Raw genomic sequence first — 21,171 nt, 5'->3', positions numbered from 1 at the left:
TAGTGGTGTGGAGGTATGTCACAGTATTCTAAGCACAATATCTTTTAAAAAGTAATTTAGTGATATGTCTAACAGAGAAGTACCTAATATCTGGCTTCAATATTCAAAACTGTATCTTTGCCATTCCCCTGTAGTACAATACCAGAAGCTACCAGCCAAATACTTGGGACGTTTTAAAAACATTTCAGGAAAATGATTCCTGTTATAGGCTTTCATGAGCTCACAAAATGTTTTTTTTTTTTTAAACTGGTGATAAATCTTTCTTATCTTAATGAGCTCTCTTAGTAATTTAAGGAAACTGATTTAGAAAGGATGAATTGTGCATTTTAGAACAAAAATATGAGCATAAGTAAGGTGTTTATCAGTATGAATTCCTCGGAGAGCTGGTAAATGCTCTTCCTAACAAATTTTCCAGCTAAAGGTTCCCATTAGCAGCTGTTGGGTCGTTAATTGTCTTTCTTCAACAAGTAGTCACGGGAAGGTTTCATGGCACCAGAGTTCTTTCTGTGTGTCTCCTCCATCCAAATTCAAAGGCATCATTAGAACATCTGGAGGACAGTATGACAGATAGCACAATCCTTCTGGTTCTTGTACTTCCACGTGTCTCTTGGTGTCTTCTTAATTAGGACGCAAAGTAAAAGTGACAGAACTGTTGCTGGTGAACAGGCAGCAGCTGGCACCTCCATGAGAGGGGGCAGATTTAGCAATCGGGGGTGTAGCATAATAATTCATATGCCCTGACAGACAGGAACACTTTTGAAAAGGAATGTTGCAAGGTTCTTTGCTAGTCTGATGTAATTTCCTTGCTATGTTTTGCAGACTTGTGTGATGAGCATAAATGGGGCTACTCAGGTCCCGCCAGATCTCTAACTTCTGAAGCACTCAGAACTGAGTTCAGAGGAGTTGAGTTTCTTTAGGAGATAGTGGGGAGAATTGAGATATTTCTTTGGGAAGGATAACCTGCAGTAAAAATACTACAGTAAAAATATCTTCAAGTCAGTCTAGAAATTCTTGGGGCCAGAGTTGATTGCATACATTGACTAATTAGAATTGTTAACAGGTGAAGAGTAGACTGGTAGACACGATGTTTGAGATATGGTGCCAGAATGCTGTTTGTAAACTTTAGAATAGCTGTACATGTCTGTAAATTGGAAATTGGTATCTCCCCTCTTATTTGTAAGATGGCTATAATGGATGAAGACAATGTAATTTTTGTGCTATATGCATGGAACTCTAATAGATGACCAAAATGTGAAAAATCAGTTTTGTCGCTGGTGAAAATTCATCAAATTATATACTTTTCTGTATGTATAAGGTTAATAAAACCTTTGAAAAAATCACTTAACTGTTACATTCTTACAAAACCAACTGAACAGAGTAACTTTTGCTCCATTGTAATTGACCAAATTAAAAAAAAAGTCTATTTACAATTGAGGTGAGTTGTTTTCATACTGGATAGAATATGCTGTGGATGTCCCACTTTTTTGCCACTTGTTAGCTACATGTGAGTTTGGGCAAGACCTGCAATTTCTCTGAAGTTGATTTTCTCTATCTGTAAAGTGTGGCTAATAGTATCTGCCTTGTAGAAGTGTTATGAGGACTAGTGATCCTCAGCACCCAGCATTGCATCTGGCACATGTAAACCCACCATAATTGGAAGCTAGTAAGATGATTGTAATGATGATTGATGACAATGATAATGTAGATTGTAGTCCTGCAGGAAATGGAAGCAAAACAAGTTTAATGTAGCATAAAAACATATTCAGGTAGTTGTTCAGAAAATATATATTGAATACTTCTCTGCTGTAAATCACGGTAGTAGTAATTTGGGGAAGTATTAAAAATATTTGAAACTAGCTCATGCTGGCTGGGTGGGGTCTCAGATTAATCTTATTATCCCAGACCTGGTGTGTGATGTTTCTAGATTGAAGTCTAGGCATTGACAGTCTGCTCATCAGGGGAATGGCCAGGACCATTCTTTATGGACCTCAATTTCTTTAAGTACTCAAACACTAAGAGGGATTGTACTCTGTCTTGAGCCCATGGCTGATCCTTTGCCAAAGTCTCTCCCAGGCTCTGGTTCTCAGAGCCAGAGAGAGAGACCTGGAACCATGGTTCTGCTGACCCGCAGACATCAGATACTGCCTGCTGCCTGGGCTCCTGTTGCTGATCCCCAAATTGATAGGATTTTGGTCAATGTCAGGACTGGAAGAGGGTACACATCCTTTAGGCTCCTTAACACATTGTCCATTAGGTTGTGGGCTATTTCCCTGGGGCCATTTGTAGTCTGGTCAATTACTCCAGCCTCCATTTCTGTCCCAATTAAAATACTCTATCTTTCTTGTCTTTAAGCCCCTTGGAAAAATTTTATTCACCTTTTAAGGCCCAGAACAAATATTATCTCCTGATGAGATTCTCTCTGGACATTCTAGGCCAGCATTTTCACTTTTTTTTTTAATGCCCAGAATCATCATTTCATACGTATAGACTTCATTATATACTATGATTTATGGTTGCCTATGTAAAGATGGTGAGTTTCTGGAAGGCAGGAAATGTCTAACATATTCTGGCATCTACCAAGATTAGAACACATTCACTCATTAGTAAATGCTTGTTAAATGGCACTGATATTTAGGATCTTATGATTTGACCTCAAAAGTTACATATACATAATTATTTTAGTCAATCCTAGGAAAATAGAATATAAGTTGTTTACATTCACTTTTGGAAAGTAGGGAGCCAGAGGGAGGAGAGAAGGACGTGGGGAACTTACAGCTGAATGTGGATATGTATAGTGTTCTGGGAATTTAATGAAGCTATAAAGCATCTCAGTTCTATCTGCTCAGCTCCCTACTGAAACTTCTGCTTCTCTTGAAAGCTGTTGTCTGGATCTTGTCTTTCCCTCTGTATCGTGTTGGGGGGAGGTGATTAAGTGTTATAAAATCAAATTAAGTTTTGAAGTTCTATCTTTGTGTTGTGTCAGGTTTAGGATAAGGGGGGAAATGCTTTCTTTACTGATTTGTAGGAGGACATTACAAACTTCTTGGCTTCTTTCTATGCCAGACCCGTGCCTCTCATGGGTCCAACCAGTGTTTATACCCTGATTTCTCTTACTCTCTTTCATTTAAAGTTACTACAGGGGCGCCTGGGTGGCTCAGTCGGTTAAGCGTCCGACTTCAGCTCAGGTCACGATCTCACGTTCCCTGAGTTCGAGCCCCGCATCCGGCTCTTGGCTGATGGCTCAGAGCCTGGAGCCTGCTTCCGATTCTGTGTCTCCCTCTCTCTCTGCTCCTGCCCCGTTCATGCTCTGTCTCTCTCTGTCTCAAAAATAAATAAACGTTAAAAAAAATTAAAAAAAAAATAAAGTTACTCCAATGACATCTCCATGATAGCCATATTTTCATAATTCCACCTCCAGTGTTATGTGATAGGAGACTGGCCAGTTACATCCATGAAAGGAATTGCCTATAGAAAGAGACTGAATTGGGAGTTAACAGACTAGAAATCCAGTGTCCTTGTCCTTCACTAGTTGGACTGAGGCAAGTCCCTTAACCTTGAGAAGAATCAATTTCCTCTCTGTAATGGGAACAATCAAATCTATCTCATGGTGTCTAAGGCTGAGACAGGTGATGCTGCTGGTCCAATGGCTAGAACACAGTAGCCATTCAAGAAGTAGCAGTTGTGATTACTGTTGTTGTTATTGTTCTTATTGTAACTTTGGTTCTTTTCTCTACTATTGTGCAGAGTTTCAACCTGGGTGTTTTCTTTCCTAAATTTTATTTGACCTCTTACTCTCTCTCCATTACCATATGTCTAGTTGCCCACAAAACATGGATGTTCTACTTATCCTAAAATCTCACATTGACATGAGATTATCTGCCCCCCTCAGTCACCTCAGCTTACTTTTCTCATTGCCGTCAAGAGCTCCCACATTCTTCTAGTGCCCACCCTTCAAAAGACATGGAGCCAGATCTCCTTCATTTTTCTCCCACCACGCAACTCTGAACAATTCTTTCTTAGATTTGTCCCTTTCTACTATTACCCTCAAGTCCTAGCAATTGTTATTTTAGGTTTTAAATCATTTCAACAGCATAAAATACTAGGCTTTCTGTCTTCAATCTCCTCTTCTAATTCATCCCATATACTGTTGCTCAGATCTTTCTCCTTGAAGACCGATTTCATCACGTCACCAGGTAACGCAAGAAGCTTCAAAAACTCTGCTCTATAATACAAAGATCTTCTTGGCCTTGTCTTTACTTTCAAGTAATGACAAAAATCATTTAGTTCCAATTTATCGAAGACAAGTTAGTACTTTCAAAGGAGATGAGTACCCAACTCTAAAAGAGAAAAAAACCAAATATATATGTAAACAAAATTTTTTTTTTAATTTTAGGAAAATCATTATGTAATCTATTGATACACTTTGCACGATCTGAGCCTTGAATTTCTTTTTTTTTTTTTTTTTTTCACTTCAGCTCTGAAATTGGCATAGACTCTAGGCTGGTAGAATTCTCTATCCCTCTCAGAACTTGCTTTTATTTTTTCTCCCTGGTCATAGTCCTAGGGTCAACATCTCCTTAGATCCAGAGCCGGGCTACACTTTAGCTCTGGCCAGTGGATTCCTCTCCTGGACCCAGTCGGCCTGTGTTGACCTCCTGTATGGAGAATATTCTGACAAGGACAGCCTACATCTCACTAGCATGAGGTGAACTGGGACAGTGAGCACCAGTTGTGAGAACAAGTCCATCACACTTGCCTGTTGCACAAAGTCTGTGCTTTCTAGGAGCTTCCTCATACTTTCCTACTTCTGGTCTGAGTGATGGCTCTAGTTTGATAATTTGTGAAACAGAGGTGATAGGCCTTGATCCTGATAAATACAGTCTTCTAGGTTCTTTTCAAATGCGATCCACCTCTCCATGGATGGCCTAACGGCAGTCCCTGTGAAATAGATCTTAAATAATTCTAGTTCTTACTGGTTATACTGATAACCCCGAGGAGCTTCTTTCCTTCTGTTCCAAAAAGCAATGACAGTGTCATTCCATTTTTACTTGACCGTACTGTCTGCTGGCAATTTACTTCTCAGCCACAGGTTAAGGATGAGCTTTACCTAGTGCAGTTTTCTCTTTATCTGCTTTCTCAGCTTCAGCTGGAGCTCTTATTTCTATAACCTGCTGAGCCTTGTCCTGCTCTGGCTCCTGCAGCCACGGCCAGGTCTCAGCTGCAGGTCCTCAGTAACAATTACCGAGAAAGACAAATATGTTTCTCCAAAAGAAAACAGTTTGCAATGTCCAGCCTTGCCAAAATCACCGGGGTGGCAGATTCCCACAGCGTTGTTTAGTGTCTCCATTCAGAATGACTCAGGTGCCCAGAAATTGGTCAGTGCTCCCAAACTGAGCACTCTTTTTTTTTTTTTTTAAAAAGGTAATTGATGTGAACTCCTCCACTCCCCACTTCAGAGGGTGAGACTTGAAACATGGGAAGTCTGTCACAGGTTCCTTCACTTGAAATTTTAAAGACGACCATTTAATTCAGTTTTAGTGTCATTTGCTCCTTTTAATTGTTTGCTGCTTCTAACTTGATTCAGGACCTCAGTTTCTCAAGCTTCCAGAATCCAGATAAGGTTCTGGCTGTCACAAGCTAGGCCCCGCCCACCCCCACACTCTTTCTCCCACGTTGCCCTTTCCCTCTCACACCTACGTGCCTCTTTCCCTCAGTTTTCCTTATTCCTATAGGAGCTAAGCAAAACTCTGTTGCATTTCCCACACTCCCCAGGGTTTTTTTTTGTTTCTTCTTCTGGCTGTGGCAGATTTTGCTTCTTCTGTAATCCCCTCTGCCAACTCTACAGACCTTCCAAACATGGCCTTAAGCCACTGTCTCCCAGGAGGCTACCTCTAACATGACTACCATTCCTGTAGTGATGTGCAAGCCACAAAGCATTTGTATGAAGTTACCAAAAGAACCTCATGTCACTCAGCTCTCTTCTACTTGGTGATTCCTCAGAACTTAAACACTTAGCACTATTATGGCTTGCACGTAGCGATATTTGCCATGTTTTCCTCTATCTATTTCTGTGTGTGAACTCAGTCTTCCCACGAAAGGGGTAAGTCTTGAGAACAATAATTCTTTTATTTCTTTTAGAAATGCTCCCATTTCCCGCTCAATTAGTATCATTGTTTAAGGGGGTAGTGAAGGGAGGCCAAAATGGGCAGTGAGGAGGCAGTGACTGAAGGAGGATGGTGTGACACAGGGCGAGTACTTCAGTCAGGAGAAAGGAATGAAGCTGGCCTCAGTGATCTCAGCCCTTTGCCCCTCGCCCTGAACCCCATGGTGAAGCAATGCCCTGTGGATCTGTGTTGCAGCCTGGGGTAAAATGGAATATCAGTCACACTGATCCTGTGTTGAAAATTATGGTATTTTGTTTATCATGGATTTTTCTTGCATTAATTCTGATTTTTAAAGCACTTTATTGAAATACTATTCTCTTGATTTCTGCATGTTTTGGCACCCCACTGGCTTTGCCTTAGTGCCTATCTCATGCTGGGGCTCTGTCTTCAAACATGGGAATCTATTGCTTGTGAATTTATGTGTCTGCTAACAAATGGAAAGTGGAGGGGAGCCTGGCTGTCTCAGTGGGTAGCGTACGTGACTCTTAATCTTGTGGTTGTGAGTTCTAGTTCCCATGTTGGGTGTGGATATTACTTAAAATAAAATCTTGGGGTGCCTGGGTAGCTCAGTTGGTTAACGTACTGACTCTTGATTTTGGCTCAGGTCATGCACATTTTGTGAGATTGAGCCCCATGTCAGCCTCTGTGCTGACAGTGCAGAGCCTGCTAGGGATTCTCTCTCTCTCTCTCTGCTTCTGCCTCTCTCTCATTCTCTCAAAATAAATAAATTTAAAAAAATCTTAAATAAAAATAAAAATAATAAAATGGAAAGTAGACATCTGCTGACTTTGAGCAGAGCAGTAGCTATGAAACTTCAACAAACATCTGACTCACCTGGAGGGGTGGATAAAACACAGATAGCTGGCCACCCCCATGACTCCTTAATTCAGCAGGTCTGGGCAGACTGAAAATTTGTCTTTCTAGCATGTTGCATATGAAGCTTATGTTGCTGTGCAGACTATGCTTTAGGAATCACTGAATTGGTGATTCCTTTGTGTCTGAAATGGTTCAGCATAGAAAAGGTGGGCACTGGAGCTGGGTTCCCTTTAGTCTCTGAAAACTTCTCTTTCTTTCCTTTCTTTCTGTGTAGGTATGAAAAAGCAGTAATACATAGGAATGAACTCAGATACATCTAATCTTATTTAAGTAAGACCATTCTCACCTTTTAGTTTTTTTGTAGTGACTTCTTTTTTAGGGAAAAAAACATATTTTTATGGGCAGGGATATTTTCTTTTTTAATTTTTTTAAATGTTTATTTATTTTTGAGACAGAATGCAAGTAGGGGAGGGGCAGAAAGAGAGGGAGACACAGAATCTGAAGCAGGCTCCAGGCTCTGAGTGTCAGCACAGAACCCAATGCGGGGATCTAACTCAGGAATCGTGAGATCATGATCTGAGTTGAGGTGGGACGGTTAACCGACTGAGCCACCCAGGCACCCAGGGATATTTTCTTTTTAAGAGAGAGAGAGTGCGTGTGCATATACATGCATGCACCTGTGCTCACTCATGGGGGAGGGGCAGAGGGAGAGGGAGAGAGAGAATCTTTTTTAAAAATATAATTTATTGTCAAATTGGTTTCCATACAACACCCGGTGCTCATCCCAATAAGTGCCCTCCTCAATGCCCATCACCCACTTTCCCCTCTCCCCTATCCCCCATCAATCCACAGTTTGTTCTCAGTATTTAAGAGTCTCTTATGGTTTGCCTCCTTCCGTCTCTGTAACATTTTTTCCCCCTTCCTCACCCCCATGGTCTTCTGTTAAGTTTCTCAAGATCCACATAAGAGTGAAAACATATGGTATCTGTCTTTCTCTGACTTATTTCATTTAACATAATACCCTCCAACTCCATGAATGTTGCTGCAAATGGCCAGATTTCGTTCTTTCTCATTGCCAAGCAGCATTCCATTGTATATATAAACCACATCTTCTTTACCCGTTTGTCAGTTGATGGACATTTAGACTCTTTCCATAATTTGGCTGTTGTTGAAAGTGCCGCTATAAACATTGGGGTGCATGTGCCCCTATGCATCAGTACTCCTGTATCCCTCGGGTAAATTCCTAGCAGTGCTATTGCTGGGTCATAGGGTAGATCTGTTTTTAATTTTCTGAGGAACCTCCACACTGTTTTCCAGAGCAGCTGCACCAGTTTGCATTCCCACCAACAGTGCAAGAATGTTCCCGTTTCTCCACATCCTTGCTAGCGTCTATAGTCTCCTGATTTGTTCATTTTAGCCACTCTGACCGGTGTGAGGTTGTATCCAGTGTGGTTTTGATTTGTATTTCCCTGCTGAGGAGTGACATTGAGCATCTTTTCATGTGTCTGTTGGCCATCTGGATGTCTTCTTTGGAAAAGTGTCTATTCATGTCTTCTGCCCATTTCTTCACTGGATTATTTGTTTTTCAGGTGTGAAGTTTGGTGAGTTCTTTATAGATTTTGTATACTAGCCCTTTATCCAATATGTCATTTGCAAATATCTTTTCCCATTCTGTCAGTTGCCTTTTAGTTTTGTTGATTGTTTCCTTTGCAGTGCAGAAGTTTTTTATCTTGGTGGTGTCCTAACAGCTCATATTTGCTTTTAATTCCCTTGCCTTTGGCAACGTGTTGAGGAAGAAATTGCTGCGGCTGAGGTCAAAGAGGTTTTTTCCTGCTTTCTCCTCCAGGGTTTTGATGGTTTCCTGTCTCACATTCAGGTCCTTCATCCATTTTGAGTTTATTTTTGTGTATGGTGTAAGAAAGTAGTCTAGTTTCATTCTTCTGATGTTGCTGTCCAGTTCTCCCAGCACCATTTGTTAAAGAGACTGTCTTTTTTCCATTGGATATTCTTTCCTGCTTTGTCAGAAATTAGTTGGCCATACATTTGTGGGTCTAATTCTGGGTTATCTATTCTATTCCATTGGTCTATGTGTCTGTTTTTGTGCCAATACCATACTGTCTTGATGATTACAGCCTTACAGTAGAGGCTAAAGTCTGGAATTGTGGTGCCTCCCGCTTTGGTTTTCTTCTTCAATATTACTTTGGCTATTCGGGGTCTTTTGTGGTTCCATAACAATTTTAGGATTGTTTGTTCTAACTTTGAGAAGAAGATGGTGCAATTTTGATTGGGATTGCATTGAATGTGTAGATTGCTTTGGGTAATATTGATATTTTAACAACATTTATTCTTTCAATCCATGAACACAGAATGTTTTTCCATTTCTTTTTTTTTTTTAATTTTTTTTCAACGTTTATTTATTTTTGGGACAGAGAGAGACAGAGCATGAATGGGGGAGGGGCAGAGAGAGAGGGATACACAGAATCGGAAACAGGTTCCAAGCTCTGAGCCATCAGCCCAGAGCCCGACGCGGGGCTCGAACTCATGGACCGCGAGATCATGACCTGGCTGAAGTTGGACGCTTAACCGACTGCGCCACCCAGGCGCCCCTGTTTTTCCATTTCTTTGTGTCTTCTTCAATTTCCTTCATAAGCTTTCTATAGTTTTCAGCATACAGATTTTTTACCTCTTTGATTACATTTATTCCTAGGTATTCCAAGGTATTCTTGGTACAATTGTGAATGGGATCAGTTTCTTTGTCTTTCTTTTGTTTCACTATTAGTGTATAAAAATGCAACCGATTTCTGTACATTGATTTTGTACCCTGTGACTTTGCTGAATTCATGTATCAGTTCTAGCAGACTTTTGGTGGAGTCTGTCAGGTTTTTCATGTAGAGTATTATGTCATCTGTGAAAAGCGTGTTTGACTTCTTTGCCAATTTGGATGCCTTTGATTTCATTTTGTTGTCTGATTGCCGAGGCTAGGACTTCCAACACTATATTGAATAACAGTGGTGACAGTGGACATCCCTGTTGTGTTCCTGATCTCAGGGGGAAAGCTCTCAGTTTTTCCCCATTGATGATATTAGCTGCGGGTTTTTCATAAATGGCTTTTATGATGTTTAAGTATGTTCCTTCTATCCTGACTTTCTTGAGCGTTTTTATTAAGAAAGGATGCTGCCTTTTGTCAAATGCTTTTTCTGCATCAATTGACAGGATCATACGGTTCTTATCTTTTCTTTTCTTAATGTGATGTATCACATTGATTTGCGAATACTGAACCAGCTCTGCAGGCCAGGAATGAATCCCACTTGATCATGGTGAATAATTCTTTTTATATGCTGTTGAATTCGATTTGTGAGTATCTTGTTGAGAAGTTTTGCATCCATATTCATTAGGGATATTGGCTGTAGTTCTCTTTTTTTGCTGGGTCTGTCTGGTTTGGGATTCAAAGTAATGCTGGCTTCATAGAATGAGTCTGGAAGTTTTCCTTCCTTTCTATTTTTTGGAACAGCTTGAGAAGGATAGGTATTATCTCTGCTTTAAATGTCTGGTAGAATTCCCCAAGGAAGCCATCTGGTCTAGACTCTTACTTGTTGGGAGATTTTTGATAACTGATTCAATTTCTTCACTGGTTATGGGTCTGTTCAAATTTTCTTTTCTTTGCGTTTGAGTTTTGGAAGCGTGTGGGTGTTTAGGAATTTGTCCATTTCTTCCAGGTTGTCCAGTTTGTTGGCATATAATTTTTCATAGTATTCCCTGATAATTTCTTGTATTTCTGAGGGATTGGTTGTAATAATTCCGTTTTCATTTGTGATTTTATTTATTTGGGTCCTCTCTCTTTTTGAGAAGACTGGCTAGAGGTTTATCAATTTTATTTTTTCAAAAAACCAACTCTTGGTTTTATTGATCTGTTCTACTTTTTTTTTGATTCTATATAGTTTATTTCTTTTTTTTTAAATTTTTTTTTCAACGTTTATTTATTTTTGGGACAGAGAGAGACAGAGCATGAATGGGGGAGGGGCAGAGAGAGAGGGAGACACAGAATCGGAAACAGGCTCCAGGCTCTGAGCCATCAGCCCAGAGCCTGATGCGGGGCTCGAACTCCCGGACCGCGAGATCGTGACCTGGCTGAAGTCGGACGCTTAACCGACTGCGCCACCCAGGAGCCCCTATACAGTTTATTTCTTAACGTTTATTTATTTTTGAGACAGAGAGAGACAGAGCATGAATGGGGGAGGGTCAGAGAGAGGGAGACACAGAATCTGAAACATGCTTCAGGCTCTGAGCTGTCAGCACAGAGCCCAACACGGGGCTCGAACTCACAGACTGCAAGATCATGACCTGAGCCAAAGTCAGCCACTTAACCGACTGAGCCACCCAGGCACCCCTATATAGTTTATTTCTGCTCTGATCTTTATTATTTCTCATCTTCTGCTGGGTTTAGGGTGTCTTTGCTGTTCTGCTTATAGTTCCTATAGGCATGCTGTTAGATTTTGTATTTGGGATTTTTCTTGTTTCTTGAGATAGGCCTGGATTGCAATGTATTTTCCTCTCGGGACTGCCTTCGCTGCAATCCAAAGTGTTTGGATTGTTGTATATTCCTTTTCACTTGTTTCCACATATTTTTAAATTTCTTCTCTAATTGCCTGGTTGACCCATTCATTCTTTAGTAGGATGTTCTTTAACCTCCATGCTTTTGGACATTTTCCAGACTTTTTCCTGTGGTTGATTTCAAGTTTCCTAGCATCGTGATATGAAAGTACATGGTATGATCTCAATTCTTTATATTTATTGAAGGCTGTTTTGTGGCCCAGTATGTGATCTATCTTGGAGAATGTTCCATGTGCATGTGAGAAGAAAGTATATTCTGCTACTTTGGGATGTAGAGTTCTAAATATATCTGTCAAGTCCATGGGGTCCAATGTATCATTCAGGGCCATTGTTTCATTACTCATTCTGTGTCTAGATGATCTGTCCATTGTTGTAAGTCAACTATTAAAGTCCCCTGAAATTACCACATTCTTATCGATAATATTGCTTATGTTTGTGATTAATTGTTTTATATATTTGTGTTCTTCTGAATTCAGAGCATAGACATTTATAATTGTTAGCTCTTCCTGATGGATAGACCCTGTAATTATTATATAATGCCCTTCTTCATCTCTTGTTATAGCCTTTAATTTAAAGTCTAGTTTGTCTGATATAAATATGGCTACTCCAACTCCAACTCCAGCTTACTAGCATGCTAAATAGTTCTCCATCCCTTCACTTTCAATATGAAGGTGTTCCCCAGTCTAAAATGAGTCTATTGTAGACAGAAAATAGATGGGTCTTTTTTTTTTATCCATTCTGATACCCTATGTCTTTTGATTGGAGCATTTAGTCCATTTACATTCAGTGTTATTACTGAAAGATATGGGTTTAGAGTCATTGTGTTATCTGTAGGTTTTATGCTTGTAGTGGTGTCTCTGGTACTTTGTGGCCCTTGCAACATTTCACTCAGAGTCCCCCTTAGGATCTCTTGTAGGGCTGGTTTAATGACAATGAATTCTTTCAGTTTTTGTTTGTTTGGGAAAACCTTTATTTCTCCTATTCTGAATGAAAGCCTTGCTGGATAAAGGATTCTTGGCTGTATATTTTTCCCGATCATCACACTGAAGATTTCCTGCCATTCCTTTCTGGTCTGCCAAGTTTCAATAGATAGGTCTCCTACTACCCTTTGTGTCTACCTTTGTATGTTAAGGCCCATTTATCCCTAGCTGCTTTCAGAATTCTCTCTTTATCCTTGTATTTTGCCAGTTTCACTACGATATGTCTTGCAGAAGATCGATTCAAGTTACGTCTGAAGGGAGTTCTCTGTGCCTCTTGGATTTCAATGTCTGTTTCCCTCCCCAGATTGGGGAAGTTCTCAGCTATGATTTGTTCAAGTACACCTTCAGCCTTTTTCTCTCTTCTTCTTCTTCTTCTTCTTCTTCTTCTGGAATTCCTATGATATGGATATTGTTCCATTTGATTGAATCACTTAGTTCTCTAATTCTCCCCTCATGATCCTGGATTTTTTTATCTCTCTTTTTCTCAGCTTCCTCTTTTTCCATAATTTTATCTTCTACTTGACCTATTTTCTCTTCTGCCTCTTCAGTCCACACTGTGGCCACCTCCATTTTATTTTGCAGCTCATTTTTTAATTCATCATGACTGTTTTTTAGTCCCTTGATCTCTGCAGCAATAGATTCTCTGCTGTGTTCTATGCTTTTTTCAAGCCCAGTGATTAATTTTATGACTATTATTCTAAATTCTTGTTCAGTTATGTTGCTTATTTCTGTTTTTAAATTTTTTTTTCAACGTTTATTTATTTTTGGGACAGAGAGAGACAGAGTATGAATGGGCGAGGGGCAGAGAGAAAGGGAGACACAGAATCGGAAACAGGCTCCAGGCTCTGAGCCATCAGCCCAGAGCCTGACGCCGGGCTCGAACTCACGGACCGCGAGATCGTGACCTGGCTGAAGTCGGACGCTTAACCCACTGCGCCACCCAGGCGCCCCGCTTATTTCTGTTTTGATCAATTTCTTTAGCTGTCACTTCTTCCTGGAATTTCTTTTGAGGAGAATTCTTCCGTTTCATCATTTTGCCTAGTTTTCTGTCCCTTATGAGTTTTAAAAGCTTGTTATGTGCTCTGCACCTGTGATCAGTGCTATATTAAAGGGGGGTCATACACTGTCCAGGGCCTGGCCCTTCAGGAAGTGTTTTTTTGGAGACTTGCTCTCTTTGTTGTGACTTTGGTTATTTTATTTCCCTACTTGTAGTGATGTTTTGGACCCTCCACCAGGTGTGCTTTGATTTGTTCCTTGAAGTAGCCCTGGAAAGGAAAACAAACAGACAAATAGGAAACAAAAACAGGCAAACACACAAACAAATAAAACAAACAAACAAATAAACAAAACAAAAGCTGAAAACAATCTAAAAGCAAAACACCAGAAACACCAGCTACAAGTAAAGAACAGGGTGGAGGCAGTGCTGATGGAAGAGCACATACAAAGAGAGAAATGACGGGGGCGGGGGAAAAAGAAAAAATAAACATTGACCAGGCAGAGACTAAAAGGCTTAACCCAGAGAGAGAGAAAGGAAAATAAAGAAGGAGGTTGGGGAAAAGAAATGAAGATAAAGTTACCCAAACAGAGAAACTATATGGCTTGATTATTTCAGAGAGAGAGAAAGAAGAGAAGGAGGTGTAGAACATGTATCAAGAGAATGGATTAAATATGTCTATTTAAACAAACCAATAACCAGAGTAACCAGCCTAGTGGAGGGAAGAGATAAGAAGGAGAAATGGAAGGGAGAATATATCTATCCAGAATTGACCTAGAATTAATCCAGGCAGGGTAGTGGCTCTGTCATGGAGGAGGGGTCCGTTTGGTTCCATAGCTTATCTCCCACTCCAGTAGATATGCAGTTACCCATTACCAGGCATGGAGGGGCATGGTTTGGTGAAGGCTGGTCCCACCTCCCCTGTGGCCTAGAGGTGGGATCCCTGAGGCCCCAGTTTGGTGGTGGTGGGGAGAAAGATGGAGACCCCCCCAGTCTCTTCTCCATGACTTAGTGTCCCAAAACACTCCTTTGGAGCCAAACTCACTGTGCCGCAGGTGCAGACGAGACTCCTGTGCCCTGGCGCTTGGCTGGGATTTAAATTCCCACTCCATGCGCCCTGGTACTGGGGAAGCACCTGTCGATACTGACCAATATGTGGTCCCGGCTGATTTTGTCCTGTGCCTCAGCCCTTCAGGGGAGGCGATGGGTTTCTCCTACTGCAGACTGTGCCCCTGACCTACCACCAAACCTGGAGGTGACTCCCCTCCTCCCCAGGTGCATGAATAGGACAGCCAATCGCTGTCCAAAGAAAGCCCTGCAGTTAGAGATGGGATCCCTCTCTGTCCCGGTCTGAGGTTTTTTTCTCTTGGTCAGATACAGTCCTATGCTTCCCCATCCGCTCTTTCTCTTCCCTTTGTCTCTCCACAGAAGGGGATCCCTCCCCTCCGTGCCTGTGCAGGTTGTCCAGGTTTCTCCCTGGTAGACTCAGTCTCTTTTCCTCCCAGACTCTTGGGGTTCAAAGTCCTTTGGCTACTTCTCCACCATGTTGGCCCCTCTGCATTTGGGAGAATGAGAATCTTAAGTAGGCTCCACATCCAGCAAGGAGCCTGATGCGGGGCTTGATCTCATGACCATGAGATCATGACCTGTGCCGAAATCAGGAGTTGAATGCTTAACCGACAGCCACTCAGGTGCCCTGAAAAATATTTTTATTAACTCTCTGAAAGAATTCTCTATTTTTAAGTGTACAATCTGGTATGTTTTTACAAATTAACAGACTTTATTTTTTAGAGCAATTTGAGGTTTAAAGAAAAATTGAGCAGTAAGTACAGAGTTCCCATATGCTACTCTCTCCACACCCAAACACATAGTTTCTCCTTTTAACATCTTGCATTAGTGTGGTACATTTTTTACAATTGATGATTCAATCTTAATATTGGTACCTTATTATTAACTCCAAAAGTTTTCTTTAGGGTTCACTCTTTGTACATTCTATGGGTTTTGATAAATACATAATAACATGTACCTACCATTACAGTATCACATAGAATAGTTTCACTGATTTAAAAATCCCTTGTGCTTCAACAGTTCCTCTCTCCTTCCCTCCTGAACCTTTGGCAACCACTCATCTCCATAGTTTTCACTATCTCTATAGTTTTACATTTTCCAGAATGTCTTATAGTTGGAGTCATATTCCAACTATATGACTTTTCATATTCATATCACCTTAGGAGGGTGCTTTTCTAGGTTCCTCAATCTTTTTGTGACTTGATCATTCGTTTCTTTTTATTGATGAAAAATACTCATTGTATGGAGGTACCACAATCTGTTTATCTAACCACTTAATTGAACTTCTTGGTTGCTTGTAAGTTTTGGCAATTATGAACAAGACTATTTTAAACATTCGTGTGCAGGTTTTTGCATCAACCTAAGTTTTCAACTCACCTGGGTAAATACCAAGGAGCTACAGTGAGTTTTTAAACTTTCAATCACTGTGATTCCAGTAGAGAAATAGTGGCATGGGCATACAGTCCTCAAACTGAACACTGCTATTCCAGTGACTACTGCTTGTTCCTTTTCATGGAGTAAATAAGTTTGTCCATATAATGCACTCAGAAAAGTGCCTGGCAAATAGTGGGCACTCAGTAAAGGTTGCTGTTGTCATCGTTGTCATTGTCATCATCATCATCATTATGGTTACTAGGGTCCAAATCCTGTGTTACGAGCTTCATCTACTTTCTTCTCAAAGAACTTGGCAAGTTAGGATTCCATTTTCCTACTACACATGTGGATATCTGAAGCTTAGGGAGATGAAGTGACATGTGCTATGTCACACAACTAGAGAGTGGCAGACCAAGATGTACACCCAGGCCTTTCTGATTCCAAAGCTTTAGAAACGCTCCTATGTGAAGGGGAGAACGGTTTACTAAAAAGGTTAGAAAGAAAGGATAATAGTAATAATTAGTTAAGCATTGGGATTTTCAAAAAGGAATTTTGGGAAAAAAAGAGATTAATTTTATTAGCCCTTGTGAAAAAAACCACAAGCCATTGTGCTATAATTATATGCCCTAATCATGGGTCTAAATATTGTAAATAGTTCATTATGCATATTTGTACAAATTACAATATGAGTTGTAATTAATCTCATGTTGTAAATAAATGACAAGTGACTACATGCTTCCTGAAAAACATAAGGAAATGACTTGTCAAGTACATTATTCTTATTAAAGCAAAGGAATTCCATGTTACTGGAATTAACTTCTCCCTAACCCAAAGATTAACATTCCAGTCATAGCCATGCCTTTCTAAACTGCCCTTCCTGCCTCCACCACTCATGAGATTAATATATGTCTTTACCATTTTCTCTCATAGTCTTGGGAATGTCACCTTTAGTATAATGCAGTGGTTAACTATTTAAAAGACAGAAGGGTGTAGGTTCAAATCCTGTATCTACCCTTTATTAGCTGTGTCTTGTGGGGCACATTACTTCTATGCCTTGATTCTCCGTGTGTGAGTAGTGATAAAATAGTTCCTGACTAAAAGATTGTTGTAAAGATAAAATAATACAACATGTATATAAATACACACACACATGCTTAGTACATAGTCCAGAACATAAAAAAGAATCAGTACATGTTGTTACTGTGATTAGAGCCCAGTTCTCATAAATGCTTTTCAAATACTGAGTCAGATTCAGTATCTTTGGGGAAACGGGGATGAATGTGTATGGAAGCAATAAATATATAACTGCAGGGTAGACTGTCCACTAAGTAATATTTTAAATGTTTGTTTATTTATTTATTTGAGAGAGAGAGCACGTGAGTTCACACACGAGTTGGGGAGGGGCAGAAGGAGAGGGAGGGAGAGAGAGAGGGAGAGAGAGAGAGAGAGAGAGAGAGAGAGAGAGAGAATCTTAAGCAGGCTCCATGCCCAGAACAGAGCCCAATGTGGGGCTCAATCTCCTGATCGTGAGATCACGACATGAGCCAAAATCAAGAGTCAGACACTCAACCAACTGAGCCACCCAGGTGCCCCAGCTAAGTAATATTTTAAACAATTCACTAAACACTAATCAAAATTTTGTTTCTAGACATTTCGCACCCAACTGGGAGGCACCAAACAATAAGACAGTTCCCTTATCCTCATAGAACTTGCATTCTCAAGGGGGAAGATAACACTTGTAAACATATAAACGAACAAATGGTAAAAAGTGTCATTAAAGGGGCGCCTGGGTGGCGCAGTCGGTTAAGCGTCCGACTTCAGCCAGGTCACGATCTCGCGGTCTGTGAGTTCGAGCCCCGCGTCAGGCTCTGGGCTGATGGCTCAGAGCCTGGAGCCTGTTTCCGATTCTGTGTCTCCCTCTCTCTCTGCCCCTCCCCCGTTCATGCTCTGTCTCTCTCTGTCCCAAAAATAAATAAACGTTGAAAAAAAAAAGTGTCATTAAAAAGGTACAAACACTGGGGTGCTGGATATTTTTGGTCTCTGGCAATAGTAAATCATGAAAGAGCAATTAAACCTGCTCATAGTCACCAGATACAGACCTGCAGCTGAATTCAAATCAATGCCAAATGAAGTCTTGAGGAGGTAGAGCCAATATTCCACCCACACAGAGTTGGTGCATCTACAAACCCAGCTGGAAATGTGACACGAAAGCTATATCATTGGTGCACACAAATGTGGTTACATTCCACTTCTGGGCACAGCACAACCCTAATTTTGGTTGTTGAAAACACTCCAAGAAAAGAGCACAGTATCAAATATCGAACCTATGTTTAATGCCTCAGGGTCATGTTTCAAACCTATTTTAACCAAAAGGGCCACATGACTCCTGGTTACCTTGAAAAATAACCTAATAACTTGATACAGAAATGAGAAGATGAGCCCCACAGGCTGGCTATGAAAGATTTCCGTGGCTTTCAAGGAATGGCGAGATCCTTGTATGGACACTGAGACTCCCCTGTGAATTTCCTGTGAGCCGCTTTTCTGTCTTACTCACATTCGTGTCCTTCAGGTCCTGGCAAAGGTCCTCTCACACAGACTCTTGTCAAAAAGTTTGTTGAATGTAAGTGAACTGAATTATTACATTTTAACAACTTGCAAAATACTGAGCTCTCCCCACAAAAATTATCTTAATTAAGGCATAAGAGGCCTATGATACAGAAGTAGGAATTAATGCCTGGGTAATTCAATATTTTTTAAAGGACCATAAATTAACACTCTAGAAATTACCATTGGCTAAGTGCTTGCTAATACATTTGTTAATAATAAATATAATTAATAAATTATAATAATAGCATTCTTCCTTTTTCTAGTAATATAATGTTAACAACTATCCATGGGGAAAACGTCTTAATTTTTTTCTTCCAGAGATGATGAACAGCGTATTGTCCAATTGTCCACTCTCTTGACTAGTTTTCATTACTTTTACTATAAATTTGTGTTATTTTTAATTTTTAAATTATAAAATTGCAAAATAAATACTAGTCTGAAGCAAATGTAGGAAGTAAAAAATGGAAATCTTTCATTTCCTCCACTTACTGCTCCTAAGGCCGACCTTTTGTTGTACAACTTTTCAGTCCCCTTTCTATGTATGTTTAAACCAACATCCATAATGCATACTTTTGTATTTATATACCCTTTTAACACAAAACTGGCCATGTTACATATCTGTTTGCTGCAACATAAAGGTCTTTTCTTGGGACTCGGTCTCTGTATGGAAGTCCTAACGTAACTATACACTTATTTCTATGTTTATTTATTTATTGTTTATCTTCCCTGCCAGATTGTGAGTTCTCTAATGTATGCCTAGTGCTTAACACAGTTCTAGGCCCATAATAGTCCCTTGATTAATATTAACCAAATAAGTGAATGAAAAACATTTTTACTAACACCTGTGGACATCCTTCTGTGAGGGCCTCAAGCTTCCCTTCTGTCTTTCCAGCATCCATCCTTCCATTCTGTATCCACCAGGATTCCCTGCATGGATACTTCACCATCTATTGGAGGATGTACCACCAATTTCCTAGTGATGAAGGCACACCTGCACTTTATTTTTCTCATTTTAAGCTAGTCTTTTTAAAAAATTAAAGTTGTATCTAGGCATATGTCAGGCTGCGATGGCAAAATACCACAGACTGGGTAACCTACAAAAACAGACATTATTCGTCACAGTTCTGAGGGTTGGAAGTCTGAGGTCAGGGTGCTTGTATGATCAGGTGAGGGCCCTCTTCAGGCTGGCAGCTTCTCACTGCATCCTCACATTGTAGAAGGGGTTCAGGAGTTCTGGGGGGTCTCTTTTATAGAAGCACTGATCCCACCCATGAGGGTTCTACCCTGATGACTATTCACCTCCCAAAGGTCCCACCTATTACCATCACCTTTAGGGGTTAGGATTTCAACATACAAATTTGGGGGGACACAAACATTCAGGCCATAGCAGCATAGTAAAAGTGTTCAGACAAAAAGGAAAAAAAATATAAAATGAAAAATAATGGTTGTTATCTCTCCCTACCCCTAATTCCATTTCTCAAAGGGAGTACTAGTACTTCTAACTGCTTCTGCTGTATTTCTTTTGGGGCTTTCGTTTATAATTTAAAATATTTATGATTCATAATTCACAATTTGGATGACACCTTTTAATTCTTAACTGTGGAAGATGAGAAACTTTGTATATATAGTTCCTTAACCACAGTCCCTTCAATTTCCTGCTTTTAAACAACTTTTGTTCTTATTTTTCATGGCCAGTGTCTATAAGATTTACAGTATGATCTTGAATTCCCTATGATCAGCATTCCCTGATTTATCCGTAGATCGTTTCTAAAAATTTAAACCCAAATAAAAACAACACAGTATTAAAATGTTCTTCATTGCCAAGTCAGGTTTTGGTTTTGCTCTAAAAAAATAAAGAACTAAGACACTGTGTCTCTGAACTCTACCTATTTGAAAAAATATCCCAATTGCCAAAGAACATGGATTTGCATCTTTGGTTTTCTTGTCTTCTAGGTAATACTCAGTTGCCATGGCGCCTTGTATCTCATTTCATTGTTTCTTGCATTCCTTTTTTGTGTTACTTAAGGTTTTTCTAGAGAAATATAGGATGCATAAATGAAAAGTTTTCAAATCCATACAGGGCTGAAATTATATTCTTTTATTCTTATAATATTTGATAATTCAGATAGGTATCAGAATTTCAGCTTGAAAATTATTTTTCTTCGGACCTTTGAAGGTGTTACAATCTGGTATCTGGTATGCAGTGTTGGTGATGAGAAGCCTGTTGCCAGTTTAAGTTCTCATTTCTTTGTAGGCTGGAGGGAGTCTTTTTTTTTTTTTTTAGCAAAGTAGTTCATGATTCTAAGTTGTTGTTGCTATTTTCAGATTGAGTCAAATAGCTCTAAAAAGCTTATTAAAAAACGTATTTCTGTTACTTCTGGTTTTTTTTTTTTTAAGTTTGGGCATTATCTATTGATCTTCTATAGTGGAAATTGAAGATTTATGATTCCTTTATCAATTCCCCCAAGCAGTCTTCCATTCCACCCATCTTTCTGATGAGTGTATATATAATTTTGATTAAATCAACATTACATTTTTGTGATTATGACCATGTAAA

This window comes from Prionailurus viverrinus, chromosome B2, assembly GCF_022837055.1.
Source record: "Prionailurus viverrinus isolate Anna chromosome B2, UM_Priviv_1.0, whole genome shotgun sequence".
Classification (NCBI taxonomy): Eukaryota; Metazoa; Chordata; class Mammalia; order Carnivora; family Felidae; genus Prionailurus; species Prionailurus viverrinus.
Note: the sequence above shows the minus strand (reverse complement) of the source record.